General features: G+C 36.0%; 1 protein-coding gene across 2 annotated transcripts in view; it reads right to left on the minus strand.

Annotated features, from left to right (window-relative positions):
- Positions 1–25,372, minus strand: part of Faf2 (Fas-associated factor 2) — a 293,787-nt gene that overhangs the window by 173,241 nt on the left and 95,174 nt on the right. The window lies entirely within an intron of this gene.

Consider the following 25,372-nt stretch of genomic DNA (forward strand, 5'->3'; position numbering starts at 1 on the left):
CTACACAGCAACTTCAGGCTATCATCTTAATATATAAATAATAAAATATGTACTTAATCTTTATACTTAAAAGCATCATAATATACACATACAGGTAACTGTCATTGTACATGCTTTTGTTACCTGCATTTTTGCATATATGCAATTTTATTTCAGTAAGTAAGGACTACCACTGTCACCTATCCAAGGTAGTGGAAGCTTCTGTGCATGTGCCTTGTTTTTTGACCTGTCTGCTGTACTCAGTATCCATTTTTGTGTCCCAAATGCCTCATTAGTCTATGTAGTAATATCTTCATCTGGCCAGCCTGGTTGAGTGTGGTTAGCATACCCGCTCTCCAACAAACAGGTCATAGGTTCGAATCCTGCCATGGAAATGGATGTTTGTGATCATCTTCAGGTGGGAGATACATTGTATTTTGTCGCCTCGTGTGAGACCACCATCTAGCTTATTGGAGATCTGAAGTGGCTTGAAATAGTTCCATGTTTGATCTCTAGAGCAGAGTTTCTAGACTATGTAAAAGTAAATTACAAAAATATATAAAATTAATAAAAATAGAAGAAAAAAATCCTTAGCCCACCCATGGTACAAATGAACTATAGGTTTACTAATAACTTTTATGGGTGGGAACAACATAAAAAATAAATACATAAAAATGAAGATCTGATGAAATGCGAAAAGCAACTGACACTGAAAATTGTGGGTAGTTCGACCACTATACATTCCACAATCTCAACATCACTGGCATAGCTTCAGCTGCAGATCACATTTCTGCTGAAGAATTTCATTATTTCATAAGCAAAGATAGTAGAAGGAGAATACACACTGAAGCAGATGTTTAACTTAGATGAAACTGGCCTGTTTTAGAAGCGTGTCAAGTCATACCTACATATCCATTAAACAGAGCATCTCTGTTTAAAGCCACCAAAAATCACTGCACATTGCTTATGGGAGGCAATGCTTCCAGAAACTACACAGTAGCCCTCAGGGTGTATTACTCAGAAAATCTGCAGTCAATGAAGGATACATAAAGCAAGATTGCCTATTGTTTGAAGAGCAAATATGAAGGGCTGGATAACACCATAGATTTTCAGTGAATATTTCTGGGGGAGTTGCACAATGTATTAATCTTGAAAATAAAGAACGACTTTAATAGTTATTTGTTTTATACATAGTGAATATTTTATTTACTACTCTTAATATGTATGTTACACATGCATATTAAGGAATATGCATGAAAAATAAGTGCATTTTTGATTAAATTAATCTTGAAAGATTGAAATCTTGCTCGTTTGTTAATACAACCTCTATTATCCCATGTTATAAAGCTTCCATTTTATGTTTTCTATATACAGGGCGATTCTCGAGAACACAACCCCCACCTATAACAAGACTTACTTTGTGTGTATGTGTGTGTGAACGTGTACACACAACATTAAGCACCTCTACAGCACAACTGGAAGAATGATGATACATTGTAACCTTCTATTGAAAAAGGCCCAAGTTCGATTCTTGTCATAACAAGAGGAATCTTCATATGGGTTTTTTCAGTTGATGATGAGCTAGCCGATCTTATACAGAATAGCAGGGATTTTCCTCCCATATATACAGGTAACTGACCATTAGAACACAAAATTTAAAGACAAAAAATGCTGTTGGTGGTAGTGATGGGTGATAGTGTTATTGTAGTTTTGTATGGTGAGAGAATTAAGTAGTAGAGGAGATGGTGTGTAGCAGAGTAGAGTAAGTACCTTCCTGCGACGAGTTCTTGAACTACTTGGAGGTGTCAGGTAATAATAATATATATATTTATAAACAATTTTTGGATAATATGTTTTAGCACACTTAATCCTCATAAACCACAAATACACTTCTAAAATATGAATCCCGTTATAGATTATGTAATAGATAATCTATAACATCTATAACATCTATATATATATATCTATATATATATATATATATATATCTATATATAGTTTTATGAAAAAAATTGAATGACTAGAACCGAGATTTAATTAAAAAGGTTTTAATATAAACACACTACTAGTTTCGGCCTGTAACAGCCTTCTTCAGGTGACATTATAAAAAAAAAAAAAAAAAAAAAACACTAAACATTGAGGGTTAAAAGACTATGAACAACATAGACAGTCTTTATACATAATTAGCATTAAAACGTTGTAGTTGTATTTGAAGCTGTTCTTTCATTTGTTGCATTGTTGGGAGAGTGCGTGCTTGCTGCATCACGTGAACGCCAATACATGATTACAGCTGAATGACTATCTGGGAGGTTGTAGCTTAAGTTGTTATTTAGATGAACAGGATTGAAGATGATTTCTCTCGATTCCACAATTTTTCTCTCTATTTCGTCACTGCAACGGAAGATGTTTGTAGATTTTTCCCAGCAGACTTTGTGACTTTGGTTATCATTAGGATTAGCTGAGAAGAGGATATGACTTGATAATGCACTTGCTCGCTGTCTCTTGTAAGTAACGTCTCTCATGTGTTCTTCCATACGCATTTCGACAGATTTGTCTGTCTGCCCGAAATAAGGAATATCGCAGTCACATAATATTTTATATACACCAGGGTATTTGAGTTGATGATGACAAGGTTTTGGGTGGCTAATTAAGGAACGAAGGAAGTGAACAAGGTTCTGATATTGTATTTTTTTAGAACTCTTGCTAATTTATGTGAAACAGTACTTATGTAAGGAATAGATATATTGCTTTTGAATCTATTTGTTTCTTCTGAGTGATGTCTGGGAGGATTAAGAAGGAATTTGTTAATGATTTTCTTGGAATATCCATTAACTTCGAAAGAAGTTTTCAGATGGTTTATTTCTGTAAGAATTTCATTTGGATCATCAAGAAGAGAACGGGCTCTATGTCCCAATGTGGAAATTATTCCAAGCTTATGAGGAGGGTAATGATGGGATTGACTGTGCAGATATCTGTTGGTATGTGTGGGTTTTCTATATATCGATATTTTTAGTTTACCAGCAGAAGAGCGAGTCAGTTTGACATCAAGAAAAGGCAAGGAATTATCCGTTTCAAGCTCAGCAGTAAACTTAATACTTTGATGTCGGCTATTGAGATGTTCGAGGAAAACCATAAGGGATTCATGTCCATGGCTCCAAACAATGAAGACATCATCCACATAACGTTTCCAAACTTTAGGTGTTAAAATAAAGGAAGAGATAGCCTTGGTTTCAAAATCTTCTAAGTAAATATTTGCAAGAACAGGAGATAAAGGATTACCCATAGCCAATCCATGATTTTGTTTGTATATATTATCTTGAAATTTGAAGTAACCGGAGCTGATGCATTGTGTAAGCAAGGCTAACATTTTTTGGATAACTTGTCCTTGAGTAATGTTAGGAGTTCATCTGTTGGGACATTAGTGAACAAAGAAGTTATGTCCAAGCTAGCCATGATGTCATTTTCATCAACTGTAATATCCTTGATGTATGTAACAAATTCTGTAGTGTTCTTGATAAAGGAAGGTGATTTCCCTGAAAAACTTTTGAGGTATTTGGCAAGGTATTTTGAAAGATTGTATGTAGGAGAATCGATACCTTCTACAATTGGGCGTAATGGGGTGTTCTCTTTATGGATTTTAGGAACACCATATATGCGAGGAATTAACGGATGGAGAGAGCGTAGAGATAAACGGACATTTCGGGATAATTCAGTTGTTGTTTTTAATAAGTTGTTTGTACGATTTTGAAGTTCACGAGTTGGATCTCTCTCAAGTATTGAGTAGGTATCATTATGTAGTAATTCGATCATTTTATTCTTGTAATCTTCGGAGTTCAGGATGACTGTTGCATTTCCTTTATCTGCAGGGAGGATGATTATATCTCTGTTGTTTTTTAAACTTTTAATAGCTTTGCGTTCAGTTGAAGTAATGTTGTCTGCAGGTGGTTTTGCGTTATTGATAATAAAGATTGATTCAATACGTAGAAGGTTTGCATCTTGTGGAGGGAGAGAAGAAGCAGCTTTTTCTATTTTTGTAAGTAGTGTCTCCTTTGGTATTAATTTTGGGGAAGGAATGAAGTTTAGACCTTTACTAAGGATGCTTTGTTCTACATCTGAAAGTATATAGGAGGATTTGTTGATAACGACTTTGTCAATATTGATGTGTGGTTTTGAGTTCCTATTATTTTGTAATCTCTTTAACGTTTCAAATTTTCTTATAAGATTTACTTTGTTATAATATTGTATTCTGGCTGCTTGAGATTCACAGTATGTATTAAAGGTATGCCAACTTTCATTATCTAGAGATTCTTCCAGTATTTCAGCTATGGTTCTTTTTTTATTGAAAAGAAAAGCGAGAGTGCGTTTAGTATCCGATATTCTTTCAGACAGTAGGTCCAATTTAGCTTTATGATAGATTCTCTTCGCACGTTCAGTTGTTATGTTTTCCTTAAAGCATATAAATTTAGGAAAGATAGCATGGAATTTGCAACATTTTAAGAAGACCAACCTGTTAATGTTTAGTCCAATCCTCTTTAGTGTCTTGTTGAAGTTTCTTTTATTATTGATAATAGAAGCCTCGTCATGACGGTCATAGATGACAGAATGATCATTGACTCGGTTAACATACATAGTTTTATGAAAAAAATTGAATGACTAGAACCGAGATTTAATTAAAAAGGTTTTAATATAAACACACTACTAGTTTCGGCCTGTAACAGCCTTCTTCAGGTGACATTATAAAAGAAAAAAAAAAAAAAATACACTAAACATTGAGGGTTAAAAGACTATGAACAACATAGACAGTCTTTATACATAATTAGCATTAAAACGTTGTAGTTGTATTTGAAGCTGTTCTTTCGTTTGTTGCATTGTTGGGAGAGCGCGTGCTTGCTGCATCACGTGAACACCAATACATGATTACAGCTGAATGACTATCTGGGAGGTTGTAGCTTAAGTTGTTATTTAGATGAACAGGATTGAAGATGATTTCTCTCGATTCCACAATTTTTCTCTCTATTTCGTCACTGCAACGGAAGATGTTTGTAGATTTTTCCCAGCAGACTTTGTGACTTTGGTTATCATCATTAGGATTAGCTGAGAAGATTATTTCGGGCAGACAGACAAATCTGTCGAAATGCGTATGGAAGAACACATGAGAGACATTACTTACAAGAGACAGCGAGCAAGTGCATTATCAAGTCATATCCTCTTCTCAGCTAATCCTAATGATGATAACCAAAGTCACAAAGTCTGCTGGAAAAATCTACAAACATCTTCCGTTGCAGTGACGAAATAGAGAGAAAAATTGTGGAATCGAGAGAAATCATCTTCAATCCTGTTCATCTAAATAACAACTTAAGCTACAACCTCCCAGATAGTCATTCAGCTGTAATCATGTATTGGCGTTCACGTGATGCAGCAAGCACGCACTCTCCCAACAATGCAACAAATGAAAGAACAGCTTCAAATACAACTACAACGTTTTAATGCTAATTATGTATAAAGACTGTCTATGTTGTTCATAGTCTTTTAACCCTCAATGTTTAGTGTATTTTTTTTTTTTTTCTTTTATAATGTCACCTGAAGAAGGCTGTTATAGGCCGAAACTAGTAGTGTGTTTATATTAAAACCTTTTTAATTAAATCTCGGTTCTAGTCATTCAATTTTTTTCATAAAACTATGTATGTTAACCGAGTCAATGATCATTCTGTCATATATATATATATATATATATATATATATATATATATATATATATCATAGATAATCTATAATCTATTACAGATTATAGATTATATATGTAATCTATAATCCTGTTATAGACAATCTCATGTTTATCTGATTATGATAATCTCCTGATTATGACTGTTTCAATCTTTTACTTTATATCAACACACTGCAGTGCCATAGGTTTCAACCTCTTGTATATTAAATGACCTGCTTAATTTTCTGCCATCCAGAAATACTACTGTTCTTGTATTTAAAAAAAAACAAATTTAAAAAATAAAATAAAAAAATAACTAGCACAATAAATTTCACTACTAATATTAAATGTATTTAAATTCTAAAATGTACAGAACTCAAAATTTCAAATAAAACATTACAACACCATATAAAACACTGCAGACTTTATGTGTGTACACACACACACACACACACACTGCTTAGAGAGAAGTCAGTGGGCACCCACATGGGCAAAGTGCGTCATGCCATGTACTGAGTCACGTATTTGTAGTCAGAATAAATAAGATGCTTCGAAGTCAGTGCAGCTATGTCTGGGTGAAACTGCAAGAAGAGAACTGATGGAGTCTGAAAGAGGCCCAATTTGTTAACAATTTGGGCCATTTGATCCAGGTCAACAGTCAGTGATACCATACTGACATGGAAGCACAGGGAGTCAACTGCAAGTGCTACAGTGGATGACCCACCACACTCACCAAAGGTGACCATAGGGTGCTATATGCTGGATAATATGTAAAAAAAGAACTGATAAAAAGGATAAAAAAGAACCGAGGCTCACAACATAGATTTCCATGGTAGGACTAAAATATGCAAACTCCACATCATCCAAACCAACATGCAGCATCGTCTTGAGTGGCAAAGAGCATGTACAGTGGGACATGGAAGCTTTAGAACGCTTTGTTATGGAGAGATGAATCATGCTACACCCTCTACTGAGCAGATGGACAGGTATGGGTGTGGAGATTCTGGTGAACATATCTTAACATAGTGCGTAACACCAACTATGAAATTCAGAGGAGGCAGTGGGATGTATGGTCCTGTTTCTCCTGGTTTGGCCTCAGACCTCTATTTGTGGTACCATGAACACTGAACTCCAAGAGGTATCTGAACATTCGGGAAAATGCAGTTTCTTTGTGACATTTCCATGGAACTGACCATTGTCTCTTTCAGCATCCTACAGGGAAGACAATGCACCATCATAAAGATGCTACTGTAATGGGGGGGGTTTGTGGACATCAATGTCACCACACTTGACTGACCTCTACAGAAACCTGATGTCAATCCTATTGAACATATGTGGGATGAATTGGAGCATCAAATGAGATCAAGCAATGTCTGCCCCACAAAGTCTAGGGTCTCATTATATGCCTACAGGAAGAATAGTCCAAAATTCCCATTGATCGCTATCATACACTTGCGGAAAGTATGCCCCACAGGACTGCTGCAGTCATCACAGTGAAAGGAAATCCTACATCTTATTAGGGTAGGTGTATGTTGACTTCTTCCCAAGCTGTGTGCATCAAAATATGTTTCAAAAACAACTGATATTTGAAAAGTTTCAAAAGGAGCTACTGTTAATAAAGGAATGATACTAGTGCCAGTCAAGGTATGGATGATGCTTGACAAATATATATGGAGAGGACTTCTCTTTATATTATATATTATATTTGCACTAAATTGTTGTCATGCTGTGCAAGCAGTTTGCATGACTTCTGATGGAGTGACAAGCTATAAAGCTTGCTGAGTATTTAATGGCTTAAGTGACATCTCTGTGATAAAAACAGGGAAGTGATCACAGACAATAAAATCACAGACATAATTGCATTCTTCATAGTGACACCATTTATTACACTGGTCAACAAGGATCAAAACAAATGCATTCTGTTGTAATAATTACTATGAAGGAATTGAGATAGAACCATGTAACTTACACATTATTTTATATATTCATATTCATTATCCTACATAGTATTTTAAGATATGTTTTTTTCTTGTGGTTATATTGGGTGCTTCAATATCGTTTTTGTTATAGGTGCTTATCAGAACTTTTCAGCCCACCCCCTCGTAGAATTTAAAAATAGAATATTTGGGCCATTATTCTTTTTCCAGCCTGTCAGTGTCAGGACTCTTTCTTACAAGTATGTCCAAGCATAAGAAGCTTCCTTAAGTATTTTCAGTAATGTATAAATAAATATATATACATAATACATAATTCTCAATCAGAAAATATAGACAACCAAATTTCAAACACTTGTTGATCTTACTATATTTATAATCTCTTGATAGTCTCATAATGCACTAATATTTCATTTTCCCTTGGATAATTCCTCCATTACCATGATGTCCTGATCAAAATGGTCATCTGCTTATCACTCAATGCAATAAAGTTTTCAGTAAAACAGTCCAGGTGTGAATGATGGAAAGCAATTAGTGGTGACAACCAGATTCTTATCTTGTGGTACCATTATAAGTTAATGAACTAGTTCTTTATTATTTTCAACTTTAATCCTATAAACCCTTCAATAATATCTCTGAATGATTTCCACTTATATTTCTCTAATTTAAAGTCTAACAAATTTAGAATTTGGCTTTCAAAATTTTTAGAAATCTTGCAATATCAATTTTTGCCAGTTTTTCTATGAAAATTGAATATGCAACAGTGACAGAAATATTTTCTTGGGGTTAACAAGAAATTTGTGTTTTATGCCCCCCCCCCCATAAAATCTTTTCAGACTTAATATTTGTATCTATTCCTTAATGTGTGTGCTAATCAGTGCCATGGGTTTTGAAACCTCTACTTACATGGTTAAAAAAAAAAAAAAGAGTTAAATAAAAAAAAAATGCTTGTTAAAATTTTAAAAATTGACTTGCTTAAATTTCTTTCATCAAAAATACTATCTTTATATTAAAAATCAATTAAAGAACAGGCAAACTAAATTTCACTGCTAATATAAGTGTTTTTAAATACATGAAAATTCTAAAATACATGCAATTTACTGAGACATTTCACATTAAATGTTATATTCTAATGTTCCAGCTGAGCATCCATAGCATAAATGATTTTGACTGTACCCTCTGGGTGGAAAGACCAGGGTTCGAATCCCATCTAGTACATGAAGAACCTTTATCAGGGCTTCTCATCAGAAAGCAAATTAGCTAGTTTCGTATGTGGTAAGGTTTTTTCTCCTGGAAAGGGGGGTTTTTTATCTCACAAAATAGGCCAGAAGAACATATGCAATATACAGACATAGGAGACACTGCAGGAACAAGGATTAACTACGTTAAGGGGATAAAAATCCCTTATTGTTTTTCAGCCAGTAAGCGAAACTAAGATCGAAAACTACGATCTGAAACGTTTCATGCCGACGAACTGTCAGCATATCCAAGCGTAAGTGACCACTTGGTAGTGCCACACCACGGCAACTCGTTGCAAAGGTGGAGCAAGATCCCTCACTGTTCTTGATATTTTCTCATAATGTAAAAACATACAGCTCTTAGGAGATGTAGTACTGTTTTACATTATGAGGAGAGGTCACTACTCAGACCGGTTTCAACCTTTTTTGAGGTCTCATCAGTGAGTAGCTAGATCTAGAATATCAGAGTTTAAGTAAAAAGAACTTACATACTTTTGCTATACGATCCCCTTAACTTATCAACCTCGCCAGAAAAAAATAGCCGTTTGGCTCTTCATCTAAGGATTAACTACCTTATTCCGTAATATCTGGTTTTGAAACCTGCATGGTAAGGTGTAGGTCTGTGCATAAGTTTAAAACAGGAAGGAATGTTTTAGCTAAGTATTATATGATTATTAGAGGTACAAGGCTAAAATATTCAAATATTACATTCATATTTCAAAATTTCAAAGGAGCTGGTGTTAAGGATGCAATGATGCCAATGATAGTCAAAGCATAGCTATTGCTTTGCAAATATAATATACAGAGAAAAAACTTCTCTTTTTATATTTGACCATTTTTCTTGATAATTTTCAGTCTATCTTACCATCCCATAAACAGTACAGTATATTATTAGTTTAATGGACTTTGATTTAACAAAAGAAATTTTCTAATGGAGTTGCTTGGCTGGTGGCCAAGATAAAAAATTTAGTATATAAATAAATAAATATGCCATGATATCTATATATTGTTACCTCATTAAGTTGTAAAAATTTCTGGGTTAAAAGAATCATAAAAATACAAGAAATACTGCGAGATCTTATGAACTAGACGCAAGTGACATATAGGTTGGTACTACTTCCATACTTCCTCATTATATGTATGTCAGAATGATGACAGCCAGTTGGTGCTTTACTGCAATGGTCAAATATGTTCAGTGAATATGAATAGATATGTAAATGTAACGTTTAGTTTGTTCTATGTCACAATTTTTTTTTTTAAATAATCCATGATGGACAGAAAAGGGAAAATAACACATTTGAGTGCAAAACAAAAATCAGAACTGATTGATAAAATAAATTCTGGAGTACTCATCATGCATGTTGAGTGAAGAAGTAAAATATACAATGTGAAGAAGCAAACCAGATATATGCAAAGCTGAAGATCAGTGAAAAAAGTTAAAAGCAATGTGATTTTTTTTTATGTTATCATTATGAATTGATTAATGAAGTAGTAGTTATGATGCAATGAATAATGTGTATGTGTGTGTGTATATATATATATATATATATATATATATATATATATATATATATATATATTACATGGAAATTTGCTGTTTTGCACATAAACAAGGGTAACATTTCAAGGTATGTAATCTACCATGTAATCTACCATACAGTACATACAATCATACAGTAATCTACCATGGATCCAACCTTAGAAACAACAATTCTTCAAAGTTTAGAACCTTAGTTCATCTGATCCTTGAAATTGCATTTTCCTGTGATACACTGCAACTCCTGTGCAGTCAGCCAAATTTAATCGTGTTTTTATTTTTTCCTTAACACTAGATATCACTCTTTATAGTTATGTAGATGGTAAACTGCAAATATAACATTAAATGGAAAATATAATGGGGGTAAGGGATAATTTCTTTACTGGGAATTATTACAGGGTAAAGATATGCACAATACATCTCTAATACAGAGACTTAGCCTCTTCTTTACCAAGACCGTATTGCATGGCGAAGAGTCACACCTTCCAGAGGTGCCCCCGTTTTCACAGAACAGTGCAGATCTAGACTGGAAAGTTGAAAAATATTCCAGAGGAAATATTGCCAAGAACATTCTATGAACATACCAAAAATGAGAAAGCATGATATGGTGCTGGATGGTAAGACCCCTGGGCCTGAAGGTATCCAACATGCAACTGGGGAAGAACAGAGGGCTCCCACAAGTAGAACTAGTTTTTATGACATGTCCAGGTCAAACCTGGAAGGAAGCTTGGTCACGGATGTTGCTGGTTGGAAAAGGGAGGCTCCCTGTTTCACAAGAAACCACAGGATTGGAACTTAGAATGTTAGAAGTATGAACCAAGGTAAGCTGGAAATAATAAAGATGGAAATGGAGCACAAGAAGCTGGATATATTGGGAATAAGTGAACTTAGATGGACAGGAATGGGCCATTTTCAGTCAGGGGACTATATGGTGTATTACTCAGGACATGAGACAAGTCATAAAAATGAAGTACTTTCTTACTCGGGAAAAAGATGGCTAGGTATATATTAGGTTATAATCCAGTGAGTGACAGAATCATTTCTCTCAGAGTGAGTGGACATCCAATGAATATGACCATCATTCAGGTTTATGCACCCACTACAGAGGCACCAGGAAAAGACATTGAAGAATTTTATGGCAAGTTACAAGAGCTTGTAACTTTGTGTTGACAGATACAGCACAAAGCATGATTTATGGCTACTTATTGGAGACTGGAATGCAAAAATGGGAGAGACTGAGGAACAAGGAATAACAGGTCATTTTGGTTTAGGTATTCGTAACACTGCAGGGAAGAAACTAGTTGAGTTTTGTGTAGAGAATTCTTTGTTTGTTGAATTGCTTTAAACCTGCTTTAAACAACACAAAAGAAGATTGTACACATGGATATCACCTGATGGACAATACAGAAATCAAATTGACTACATACATGGACAAAGAAGATGGAGAAGTGCAATTCAGTCTGTCAAGACTTTTCCAGGTGCAGACTGTGGAACAGACCATGAGTTATTAGCAGTTACCATACATGTGAAATTAGGGAAACTGAAAACAACACAAATGTTGATCAGATATGATCTTGGAAACATACCAGCTGAAAACAATATTAGTATACATAATAGATTCAACACACTCAATTTGTGTGAAAGAGAACCAGATGAACTATGGGAAGAGATTAAAGATATAATTAAAACAGAAGCAAAGAAGAATATTCCAACAGTTTGTAAGAAGAAGAAATTTAAATGACTGTCAGAAGATGCCATCAAAACTGCTCAGGAAAGGAGGAAAATGAAGGCCACATGAAATTTGCAGGAAGTACGGCAACTGAATGCAGAGTTTCAACGACAAGCCAGAAGAGAAAATGAAAAATACTTTAACCAGGAATGCCAACAAATAGAAGACCAAAACAAGAAAGGAAAAACAAGAGATATTTTCAAAAAGATCAGAGAACTAACAGTGAAGTTTAGCGACAAGGTGACAATATTGAAAAGTAAACACAAAGGAGATCTTACAGAAGCTGCAGACATCAAAGAAAGATGGAAAGAGTATACAGAAGTCCTTTATAGAAAGGACTCCAAAATTACTGAGAAATTTGAAGAACAGGATTATACACAGGAGCCAGTACCACTGGAGAGTGAAGTGAGGTGGGCAATGCAACTGCTATCCAGTAAGAAGGCACCAGTAGGAGATGAAATACCTATTGAGCTGCTCAAAGCCCTGGGAGAAGAGGCAGTTAAAATCAGTAGCGAATTCTCCATGCTTGCTATGCTTGCTGCGCAAGCTCATTACTTGAGAAAAAAGTAATATTTATTGGTTAATAAATGCATGCATTATAAGCATTCCATTTATGCTTTTATTTTTGTAGACAGAAGATGTCTTAAGCTTGCACGGCAATAAAGCTTTGCGTTGTGTGTCAAAGGCCGATGCTTACTCGTCTAGTCAAAGCTACATTGGCTTGCTCGTTGTGGGAGCTTCCAGGTCCTCGCTGCAGTGCTGTGATTTCATGCGTGCGCATAGCCATTTCCGCTCCCTTCACATCGTCTTAAACACAGGTCATACGCAGTCAAAGTAGCTCTAGTCAGTGAGCTTCAGCCAGCCTTTGCAAGTGTGCATGTTGCTTGGGAAAATTAAGTTACAACCAACTTTTTATGACGATGTTATTGACCAGTTCATAAATAAGAAGAACCGTAGGGTAGAATTTGTATTCAAGTAGCTGAATTGAAAAAGATAGAATATCATTTGTAAAATAAATGTTGTATTTGTATGATTAAATGTACATCAATTTCTAAATATATAGTTTTAAATGGTCAGTAATTCATTATTCTGCTAATCAGACTTCAATCACACCTCTCACTCCCTGAATGATAACAAGAGCAAGCATGAATTTCAAGACCAGCATTCGCCCCTGGTTAAAATTTTAACAACTCTATGTCAGTGAATTTCGATCACAACTAAATGGCCTAGGGAATGGAAAAAATCAGTTTATATCAAAATCAGCTCTCTTCTTCAATAAATTACCTTTATTGAAGAAGAGAGCGTGAAAATTACAGAACTATAGCACTAATTTCTCATTCAAGTAAAGTCTTACTTAAGATCATTCAGAAAAGACTGGAACCATTCATGAAGAGAGAAATGCCAGATGAACAGGCAGGATTTCAAAAAGGCAGAGGAACAAGAGATCAAATCACCAATGTGAGTTGGATAATAGAAAGAGCACAGGAATATCAAAAGAATGTCTACCTTTGTTTCCTTGACTATAGCAAGGCTTTTAACTCTGTGGATCATGTGAAACTGTGGAATATGCTAAGAACAATGGGAGTACCAGAGTTTCATTATCCCTCTGAGGAATCCATATTATGAACAAGAAGCTACTGTCTGAACAGATCTTGGAGAAACTGAGTATTTCACAATAGGCAAAGGGATGCGACAAGGATGTAGTTTATCTCTGTACCTGTTTAACTTGTACAGCGAATACATTTTAAGAAAGGCAGGGCTGGAGGAGTCTTCAGTTGGAATTAAAATTGATGGAAGAAATATTAATAACTTGAGGTATGCAGATGATACCACCTTACTAGCAGAATGCAAAGAAGATTTGGAGGAACTTATTATGAATGTTAAAGAAAGTGCTAAATATGGTCTCAAACTTAACCTCAAAAAGATAAAAGTGGCAACATGTGAACTTAATGATTTTGGAAGTAGATGGGGAGAAAATGGAAGGAAGCAGTTAACAATTTTGTGCTCCTAGGATCCCGAATTGATCAAGATGGTTATTGTACTGAAGAAGTCGGAAGAAGATTATTACTCGGAAAGAAAGCAATGACAAATTTAAGCAAGATCTTTAAAGATATTAGCCTTGCAACAAAAATCAGAATTGTGAAAGCAATGGTATTCCCTGTGGTACTGTATAGATGTGAAAGTTGGACCCTGAGAAAGAGTGAAAGAAGGAAGATAGATGCATTTGAATTATGGGTTTGGAGACACTTACTAAGAATACCATGGACTGCAAAGCAAATTAATAAATCAGTGAAAACAGAATAAAGCCAGATTGCTCCCTCGAAGCTATGATCATCAAGCAAAAATTATCATACTTTGGACATATTATGCGAGCAAATGACAGTCTGGAGAAGATGATGATGCTTGCTAAAGTTGATGGAAGTAGGAAAGAGGAAGACCAAGAATTAGATGGGTGGATGGAGTTAAAGAAACAACTGGAATGCACTTGGAAATTATGAACGATATGGCCAGGGACAGATCTCAATGGAAGAGATCCTGATTTATATATGTGGTCTCTTTTTTGTGTTTACTTGGTTATGACCATATCAACATTTATTCTTTTCTTTGTCAATTTAGTATTTTGCAATGCAAACTCTCATGTTTGCTTTTGGCTAGCTAAGAAATATCAGTATTTATTCAGACTTCCAAAATATGGAAAGAACAAAGATTACAAGCATTTAAGTGCACAGTCTATTTTTGCCATTCATGCACTATGCTATGTGAAGAAATTTCATAGTACATTATTATTATTATGTGACACTCCAGGGAGTCCAAAGACTCATCGAGGGAGAATGTACCAACAGCATCGAACGATTGCCCCCTTCCAACTACTAACCATACGCTGCTTGCTGTATGGTAAGAATCTGGCTATTATTCATTTCTAAATTGAGATCATTAACTTCAGTAATGAAAAATTGAGGCATCATGCTTATCGATTTTTGTCATTTGGGCACACTAAAGAAATGAAAAAATATATATATATATATCTATATCCTGTTCCTTAGCATAGTTTCATTTCTGTTAACTGTCTATGGGAAATTTGTATTTACAATTACTTCATAAATCCATAGGATGTATATTTTTTAAAATGCTTGGAAACAAAACTTTTTTTTTTGGAAAATGATTTACTCATCATTTGGTCCCATAAGCAAATGCACACATGGAGAGCAAGTAACTTTTGGTTTCGGAATCATTTTGCTAGAATATACACAATGCTAAGCGACTGATTAATCAGTTGCTCTAAGTAATTATATTCATTTCCTGGATACTTTTATGTTATCAAGCATTTAATAATACAATAATGTACCACACTGTGTTGAATTTTTTCTTGACAATTATTCATAAGACTATTACACTTTTTTTATATATAATTTTTGTCAAGTAGCTTTATTTTATCCACCTACATGATTTGCCAATTTTTTCTATTGGCATCCTCAGGGAATACAATCTAGTAAGCTAAAATGAAGGTTACAGACTAGGTTATAACTGATGGTTCTAATTCATACAAAAAATTGGTATTGTGCGTGTCTCGTTAACATGATTTATTTGTTATGGTTCATGACATAATTGTTATGAAAGTTCATTTCTTTGATGTTTAATGATCTGAATTTTTTTTATATGAATTAGAATCATGTTATAACCTAGTCTGTAACCTTCATTTTAGCTTACTAGTTTGTATTCCCTGAGGATGCCAATAGAAAAAATTGGCGAAAAATGTAGGAGGATAAAATAAAGCTACTTGACAAAGATTATATATAAAAAAAGTGTAATAGTCTAATGTACCACACTATTACAACAAAATATGTCGGAAACATCTGTACATTAAAATTATTTCATTTAAGAATTAGTTTATTATTCTTAATAATTCTAGCATGGATGATCATTTAGCAGAATTATATAACTTTACTTAAAAGCCGAATAATATAAATTAAGTTTTATGAAAAATTAAGACTGTATTTTGCTTGTATAAATATTCAAGAAATATATACTACCCAGAAGAGTTGTCAGTTTTTACAAATACGAAGTTATAACATGAAACAATTTTTTCTTTTAATTCATATTTATCAATTGAGGGACACAAAACACACGTGTTGAAAAGATTATTTTAATGATTAATAATAAAATAATAACTTGACGTTTCAACCCCTGTATTGAGGTCATCATCAGAAGGATACATGTGTATAAGAACCAAGCTACATGCTGTTGCACTCCATACAGGTAAATTACATCTACGTTGTTAACTAATCTTTTGTCTTAACCTGCCCTCTAGTGATAAAAAAAAAAGTAAAATAAAATAAAACCTACAATAAACTCTGCTAAAGTCCTCACGTGTTAGGATTCTTCTGGAATTATACAGTTCATATTGTTATATTAGATTATCTTCTGGATTTGTACAGTACAGGTTGCTATTGAATGTTCAAGGGGAAAAAAAAAAAAAAACTTCACCAAGTTTTCGTGTATTGAGATTTTTCTTCGTGGTTGCTATGAAGGTTGTCGATGGGTCCTCCACATTCTTGGAATGGTTAGACCATCATTTTTATTCAGATTCGGATCATGTTTGAGCATTTCACATGCTGCCTTGAATTTCTGCTCGAACCAGGTTTTGGTGCAGTGTAGGGACTTGGTACCTTTCCAATCAACTCTGTGGTATGTTTGGAGTGTGTGGTCAGAAAGGCTGGTTTTTCCAAAATGGAAGTATTTTATGTATCATTTGTGTTCATCCTTTCTGATTGGGATGGTTCGCCCTGTATCCCCTAGGTATGTTACATCTGCAATCTATTTTGTAAACCCCTGAGTGGGCTAGGTGTGGCAGGGGATCCTTGGAAGACCTGAATAGGTCTTAATTTTGTCGGGGGTTTAAAGGTGGTTTTGATGTTGTATTTGTGTAGTGTTCTGTCAATTTTTTCAGAAATGCCTCTAACATATGGTATAGCAATAGCATTCTTGAAATCTTTTTTGTTATTAGTGGTATCTTTGTGGAGGATCGTGTGAATGGTTTTTATACTGTATCCATTTTTTATAAAGGTATGTTTGATGGTCTCATATTCATGGTTAAGAGCTTGTTCATTTGAACAAATCGTTTGAGCTCTGTGTTTAAGGGTGCTTATGACCCCTAGTTTTTGTGTTGGGTGGTGATAAGAAGTTTTGTATATGTACTGGCCTGTGTATGTAGGGTTTGCGGTAAACTGAGAAGGAGAGACAGCCTGAAGGAAGACGTGTGACAAGTGTGTCTAGGAACGGAAAAGAGTTGTTTTTTTCTATTTCAATAGTGAATTGGATGCGTTTGTGTTGTTTGTTCAGGTGGCTAAGGAATGTATCTAGTGCTTGGCGGCCGTGGGGCCAAATGGCAAAAATATCATCGACGTATCTAAGCCAAATTTTCGGCTTTAGGCACGCTGATTCTAGAGCTCGTTGCTCAAAGTCTTCCATATAAAAGTTCGCTATTGGGGAGGGGGGAGTGGTGAGCCCATGGCTGTACCCTCTTTTTGAAGGTAAAAATTGTTTTGCCACACAAAATATCCAGAGCGGAGTACGTGGGCAAAGAGGGCCGTGATGTCGTGTGGAAATATGTTCTGTAAGAGTAAGATAGTATCATTGATTGGGACATTGGTGAAAAGGGAAGTTATGTCAAAGCTGACTAATAGATCTTGGTCGTTGAGTGTAATGTTTTTAATTTTGTTTATGAAATGTTGTGTATTTTTTATGTAGCAAGGGGAATGACCAACCAATTCCTTGAGTGTGGCGGCTAATTTTTTTTTTTTTTTTTTTTTCCAGATGAATCTGAAGATTAGATTAGAATTTAATCAACTGAAGAGGAAAGTGTCAATGGGAGGACAGTGTGTGTGCTGCCTCATTTTGACAATTACGAGTTAAGTAGACGAGCAATGATAATGAATGATATGATTGCAAGAATGTGCAAAAAAAAAGAGGTCTAGAATTTGTTGATGTTTGGAGTGTGTTTGAAGGAAAAAGGTAGTTGTATGCTAGAGATGGACTGCATCTTAACATGGAAGGACATAAGCGATTGAAGAAGTTATTGTTTTCTGAACAAGTTGAAGTTATTGGGCAGGGAAACTAATATTGAAAAGGTTGAGTGTAAGAGAGAGAAACTTTAGCACTGATTGTATATTTATTGATCCTTATATGCAGAATAAATTGCAGAAGAGAGGGAATAAAAATCGGCATAGGACTAAGGAAGTTAGTGACTTATATATCAGTTCTAAAGCCGGTTCAAGATCTAGAGGGAATCTGCAATTTTTGTATACCAATGCTAGAAGCATTCGAAATAAGAGAGAAGAATTTTTGGCATTAGTCAGTGAAATCTCATCCAAAGTTGTAGGCATTAGTGAAACTTGGCTGTCAGCAGAAGATGTGGTCACTGGAATTGAATGTGATGGGTACAGTATTTTCTGGGAGGATAGAGAAGATAGAACAGGAGGAGGAGTACTGTTGATGATAGCTGATGTGTTGCAGCCAAAGAAAGTAGTATATCAAGATGTTAGACATGTGAATGAGAGTTCATTTGAGGCGGTCTGGTACGAAATAGTGACCAATGCAACCAAATATACGGTTGGATGCTGCTATAGACCAGGGAGTACAGGGGGAGATATTGAATTCATGCATCAGCAAATTAGTGCAATGAGCGAAGGCTTAGTGATTATTATGGGGGGTTTTAATTATGGTGATATCAATTGGAAGGAGAAAATATCACGTAATGGAGTTCATACATCTACGAGATAATTACTTGAAACAGCACATAACTGAAGGGACACGTGGTGTGAGAGTGTTGGACCTGGTTATTGGTTCAGAGGTTATATGCATAAGTAAGGTGTCCTCGTTACCTCCAATTGGTGAAAGCGATCATATGGTATTGACTTGGGAGGTTGCAAAATCTGTGGATTTTTCTGTTAAGAAGGGGTATATACGGAACCCTCTTATTTGGTTAGGCAATTATAACAAGCTTCGGAGTGAGCTTGCAGCCATCCCATGGCAGAACATATTGCAAGGGAAAGATGTTAGCAGTGCTTGGTATAAAATCAGCGGGTATCTGAGGAAAGCAATATCAGATTGTGTCCCCATGGTCAGGAGGTCAAACAAGGCAAGCATTAGATGGATGAGCAGTAGTATCAAGCTTGATCTGCAAAAAAAGAAAATGTTATGGAGAATTTACAAGGAGAAAGGTGATCAGGACACCCATGAGCAGTACAAGGCTCAAGCTAGGAAGGTTACCAGCATAGTAAGAAAAGCTAAATCAGATTATGAGAAGACCTTAGCTAAAGAGATCAAGGGTAATCCCAAAGAGTTCTTCCGCTATGTGGCAAGTAAGAGGAAGAATTCGGAAGGATAACTTTAGTGGGTGCTGATGGTATTGAGGTGACAAAATCAGATGTAATAGTCGAGTTACCGAGTGATCACTTTTCAAAAGTCTATCACCCGAGTGAGGATATCTCTATACCTGTAGCAATACCTAACGTGAGAATTGAAGCTAAAGAATCAGAGGTATTAAATATATTGCAAAAGTTAAATGCAAACACTGCTGTAGGCTTAGATGGAATATCAGCTCGGGTGTTGCGTGAATGTGCAAATGAATTGTCAACCCCTCTTACTTGGATATTTAATTTAAGTTTGAACTCTGGTATGGTCCCTAGGGAATGGAAGTGAGGCAAAGTGGTTCCTTTGTATAAGGGTGGCTCTAAAACTGAGGTATTTAATTACAGACCAATCACCATCTCAGGAGTAGTGGTAAAAGTATTGGAAAAGTTGGTTAAAGACAAAATTCAAGAATGGGTGGATCAGGATATGATACTCTATAGAGGCCAACATGGTTTTGTTAAAGGTAGATCCTGCCTTAGCAATCTATTAACTATTCATAATAGAATAACATCTGAGTTGGACAAAGGAACTGGCTACACAGTGGTATTTCTGGATTTTGCTAAGGCTTTTGACAGGATACGCCATAGAACACTGTTAAGCAAATTGGAGCAGATGGGAATGGATATTAAATAGGTGATATGGATAGGAGAATGACTCAGGGAGAGATACCATAAGGTGGTGTATGGAGGAGCCGAGTCCAGAATGAGGCAGGTGACCAGTGGTGTGCCTCAGGGCTCTGTGCTTGGGCCAATGTTGTTTAATTTGTATATAAATGATATAGGAAATGGCTTAAAGGGAGATATTCAGTTGTTTGCTGATGATGCAAAGTTGTGTAGTGCAATAAAAGCTGATGTTGAAAGTTTGCAGGAGGATTTAAATAAGCTGGTAAAATGGGCAAAAGATAATGGATGTCAATTCAATGTGGAAAAGTGTAAAGTCATGCATTTTGGGATTAAAAGATTACCAGCTGTATACTACATCGATGGAAAGGTACTCCAAGAGATTGATGAGGCTAGGGACTTAGGGGTATTGGTAGATAGGGAGATGAAGTTCAGAGGACACATTGCTAAGGTGTCCAAGATTGCACATAGGATTACTTGGTTGTTGAGGAACACACTGATATCCAGAGATAGAGAGGTTATTATTCCCCTTTATAAAGCATTGATACTTCCACATTTGGATTACTGTGCTCAGGTCTGGTCACCTGGATTCCTTAGAGATGAGGCGGCTGTGGAGAGGGTTCAGAGAAGAGTGACCAATTTGGTGAGGGATATAAAAAATGCTCCCTACATTGATAGATTGAGAGCTTGTGGATTGCAGAGATTGGTTGATAGGCGAAGAAGAGGGGATATGATAGAAACATTCAAATTACTGAAAGGTTTTTATAGGATTGATGCAAGGGAAATGTTTCAGATGTGTGATAGTGATGGAAGAACAAGAGGTCATCTCTGGAAATTAAAGAAGAGTGTGGTTAACAAAGGTGTCAGAACAAGGTTTTTTGCCTGGAGGGTGGTGAATGAGTGGAATTCATTGCCTGACTTAGTTGTGAGCTCTTCATCTGTAAATGAATTCAAGAAGAGATATGACAGATATTGTTTTGCTAGTTTGGGTCTCCCGCGATGAGTCTACTGACTCCATGGAGATACCCGTAATAATAATAATAATAATAATAACTGTATAAAAAAATATAAATATAACTGTGATAAAAAAATAAAATTAAAAAAAAAAAAAAACTACAATAAACTGCTCAAGTCCTCATGTACTAGGTTTCTTCTGGAATTATATAGTTCATATTGTTGTATTACGATTATCTTCTGGATTTGTACAGTACAGGTTGCTATTGAATGTTCAGGGAAAAAAAAAAAAAAAAAAAAAAACACTTCTTGTATTAAGATTTTTCTTTGTGGTTGCTATGAAGGTTGCAGATGGGTCCTCCACATTCTTGGAATGGTTAGACCATCATATTTATTCAAATTCGGATCATGTTTGAGCATTTCACATGCTTCCTTGAATTTCTGCTTGAACCAGGTTTTGGTGCAGTGTAGGGACTTGGTACCTTTCCAATCAATTCTGTGATATGTTTTGAGTGCGTGGTCAGAAAGGCTGGTTTTTCCAAAATGGAAGTATTTTATGTATCATTTGTGTTCATCCTTCCTGATTGATGGTTCACCCTGTTTCCCCTATGTAAAGTATGTTACATGTGCATTGTATTTTGTACACCCCTGGGTGGGCTAGGTGTGGCAGAGGATCCTTGGAAGAACTGAGTAGGTGTCTTAATTTTGTCGGGGGGTCAAAAGTGGTTTTGATGCTGTATTTGTGTAGTGTTCTGTCAATTTTTTCAGAAATGCCTCTAACATATGGTATAGCAATAGCATTCTTGAAATCTTTTTTGTTATTAGTGGTATCTTTGTGGAGGATCGTGTGAATGGTTTTCATACTGTATCCATTTTTTATAAAGGTATGTTTGATGGTCTCATATTCATGGTTAAGAGCTTGTTCATCTGAACAAATAGTTTCAACTCTGTGTTTAAGGGTGCTTATGACCCCTAGTTTTTGTGTTGAGTGGTGATAAGAATTTTTGTGTTGAGTGGTGATAAGAATTTTTGTGTATGTACTGGCCTGTGTGTGTAGGTTTGCAGTATACCGAGAAGGAGAGACAGCCTGAAGGAAGACGCGTGACAAGTGTGTCTAGGAACGGAAGAGAGCTGTTTTTTTCTATTTCAATGGTGAATTGGATGCGTTTGTGTTGTTTGTTCAGGTGGCTAAGGAATGTATTGAGTGCTTCGCGGCCATGGGGGCCGAATGGCGAAAATCTCATCAAAGTATCTGAGCCAAATTTTGGGCCTTAGGCACGGCGACTCCACAGCTCGTTGCTCAAAGTCTTCCATATAAAAGTTCACTATTTGGGGGGAAAGTGGTGAGCCCATGGCTGTACCCTCTTTCTGAAGGTAAAAATTGTTTCGCCACACGAAATATCCAGAGCAAAGTACGTGGGCAAAGAGGGCCGTGATGTCGTGTGGAAATGTTCTGTAAGAGTAAGATAGTATCATTGATTGGGACATTGGTGAAAAGGGAAGTTATGTCAAAGCTGACTAATAGATCTTGGTCGTTGAGTGTAATGTTTTTAATTTTGTTTATGAAATGTTGTGTATTTTTTATGTAGGAAGGGGAATGACCAACCAATTCCTTGAGTGTGGCCGCTAATTTTTTGACTAAGTCGCAATTCGGGCTGTCGATTCCTTCCACAATTGAACGTAATGGGGCAGAACAACAGGCTATTCTTGGAATTTGGGTAAGAGTGGGGTTAGCAAGGGAGTGAGGTTAGGTTAGATGTTCTACTTGGAGAGTGATATATAAATTGAATGGGTTGCCTGAGTCAGATACGAGTGCTTTGTCTATTAATGGTTTCAAGGAGAGGTACAACTGTGAAACTGTGGGAAGTAATGAAAAGAATGAGTTTTCCTCAACACAGGTTGGCTATCAACCTGATAGTGTATCAGGTTGATAGCCAACTTGTATAAGGAGCAACAAGCGACGGTAAGAACAGGTGTTGGATTGACTGACTGGCTTCCAGTTGGAAAAGGAGTTAGGCAAGGATGTTTACTTTCTCCTCACTTGTTTAGTATATATGCAGAGGACATCATGCGTGAAGCATTGGATGAGCTCAGGACAGGAATTAGGATAGGAGGTAGATTGATCAGTAATCTGAGGTATGCTGATGATACGGTACTCCTTTGTAATGACATGGAAGAACTAGGACTAATTCTTGACAAAGTTAACAAGATCAGTAATAACAGAGGACTTCAACTCAATCCTAGCAAGACAAAGATTATGGTTCTCAAAGGAAATACACACAGAGAAACGCTTGAGAAACAAGTGTACCTTAATGGAGAAAGAATTGAGGAGGTCAGCAAATTTGAGTACCTGGGATCCATTATTAATGTGAAGAATTGCTGTTCAGAAGACGTCAGAAAAAGGTTAGGAATGGCTAAAACAACAGTCAGAGACCTGTCTAAAATCTGGAAGGATGGATCTATCTCCATGGAAACAAAGTTGAGGATTTTGGATGCAATAGTTTTTCCAACAGCGACTTATGGATGTAAGACTTGGAACCTAAAGAAGTCAGATAAGAAACGGATATCTGCTTTTGAGATGTGGTGTTACAGAAGGCTGTTGAGGATATCATATACTGAAAGGCATACAAATGAATGGGTGTTAGAAAAGATCAGCAGAATTTTAAGGCTTCTTAAGGATATTGACAGAAGAAAGTTAAAATATTTTGGACACATAGAAAGGATGAAAGGGGGACTTCTTAGAACATCTTCTGAACAGCAATTCTTCACATTAATAATGGATCCCAGGTACTCAAATTTGCTGACCTCCTCAATTCTTTCCTGGAAAAAGAGGCAGGGGTAGACCGTCAATGAGATGGATGGATGGTGTGTGTGGAGTGACTGATCTTCAGAGAGTTGAGGCCGCCAGAAAAGTAAACAACAGGACTACATGGCGAGGCCTGGTGTGGCACATCACCGAGCATCGGAATGACCATATGGCATCTGTAGATGCCCAGTGAAGTGAAGTGAAGAAGAAGGAGAGGTACAATATATATTGTGTTGATAGTTTCAGTCTCTCACAATGAATCTTAGGACTCCATAGAGGTGTGGGAGGGGGACATGCTCCTAATTTTGCCCCTCAGTTTCTAACAACACCTGCAAATCCCATGCTACCTCTCATTTACATTTTCTCGCAAATCATCTATTCCTACCAGTACAGTTGACTCTCTTGCACTTCCTCTCCTCTCTAATAGCCTCACTCTTCATATAATTGGCTCCACTCAAACAATTTCAAAACCTGCTTTATTGTCACATCTTTAACCACCGTTTGCATACAGCACTACTGTTTTGTAACATTCTACTGCAATCATTCATCTCTGACTCATCTAACCACCAAAAGAAGAGAAATCTTCCTCTCTTACTACTCTCTGCTCTGCCATTCACTTCCAATATACCACATTCATTCTTTCTGAAGGCTATACTCATGTCGCTTACATTATTCACGCTATCATTAATAGAGAAGATAGGTAGCATTGTAATCATATACCTGTTTTTACATCGATGCATCTCCTTCAATTCTAACTGCTGACTTGCAACTTAAATATAGACTATTTAATGCTCTGTATAAGCATATATCCATATTCAGATTTATGTAGTTCTGATTGATGTTGAAATTTCTGGATTAAATTACATAAACAGGAAAGAAAGAAATAATTTAATAACTAAATTAGTTATTTACAACCTGATGTTTTGCCAGCCCAAGGTAGCATTATCAAAGGCATTTTGAATACACACTCAATGGAAACAGAATTACAATAACCTCCAGTACAAGAACAGTCATGTGCATGAAAAGCAACAGGGACATTCTCTGCACTGATGCTTTATGATTACTGCTGTTGGGTGGATAGGGCAGTGTTTGCCAAAATTTATGTACAATTACACGATTTCTGTTACAGTTCAATGGGTTTCAGAAACAGTCTTTGTGATTTAATAATAAATTTAGTTTAATCCTTTATCCAAGTGTGTGCAAATAAAATTTGCACCTGAAAGTATCTTCAGGACTGGGGTAAAGTAGTACAAACAAACTTTCAACATCTTTCTCTAAATCCAGAGTATTTAATAAAAAGGTGGCACACGGTTTGGCAGCTCCATAGGAGGAGATGACCTTGCTAATGCTTCTGCCTTGGTATCTCCATTTGGGCCTGGCTCGCACTGAAGAGATCTCAATAAAGGTCGAAACTAGTCTGGGTAGTGGCCCTTCCCTTAATGCATAACATTATACATG

The sequence above is a fragment of the Typopeltis vanoorti genome, chromosome 15, assembly GCF_054136105.1.
Source record: "Typopeltis vanoorti isolate ZY-2024b chromosome 15, IOZ_Tvanoo_1.0, whole genome shotgun sequence".
NCBI lineage: Eukaryota > Metazoa > Arthropoda > Arachnida > Uropygi > Thelyphonidae > Typopeltis > Typopeltis vanoorti.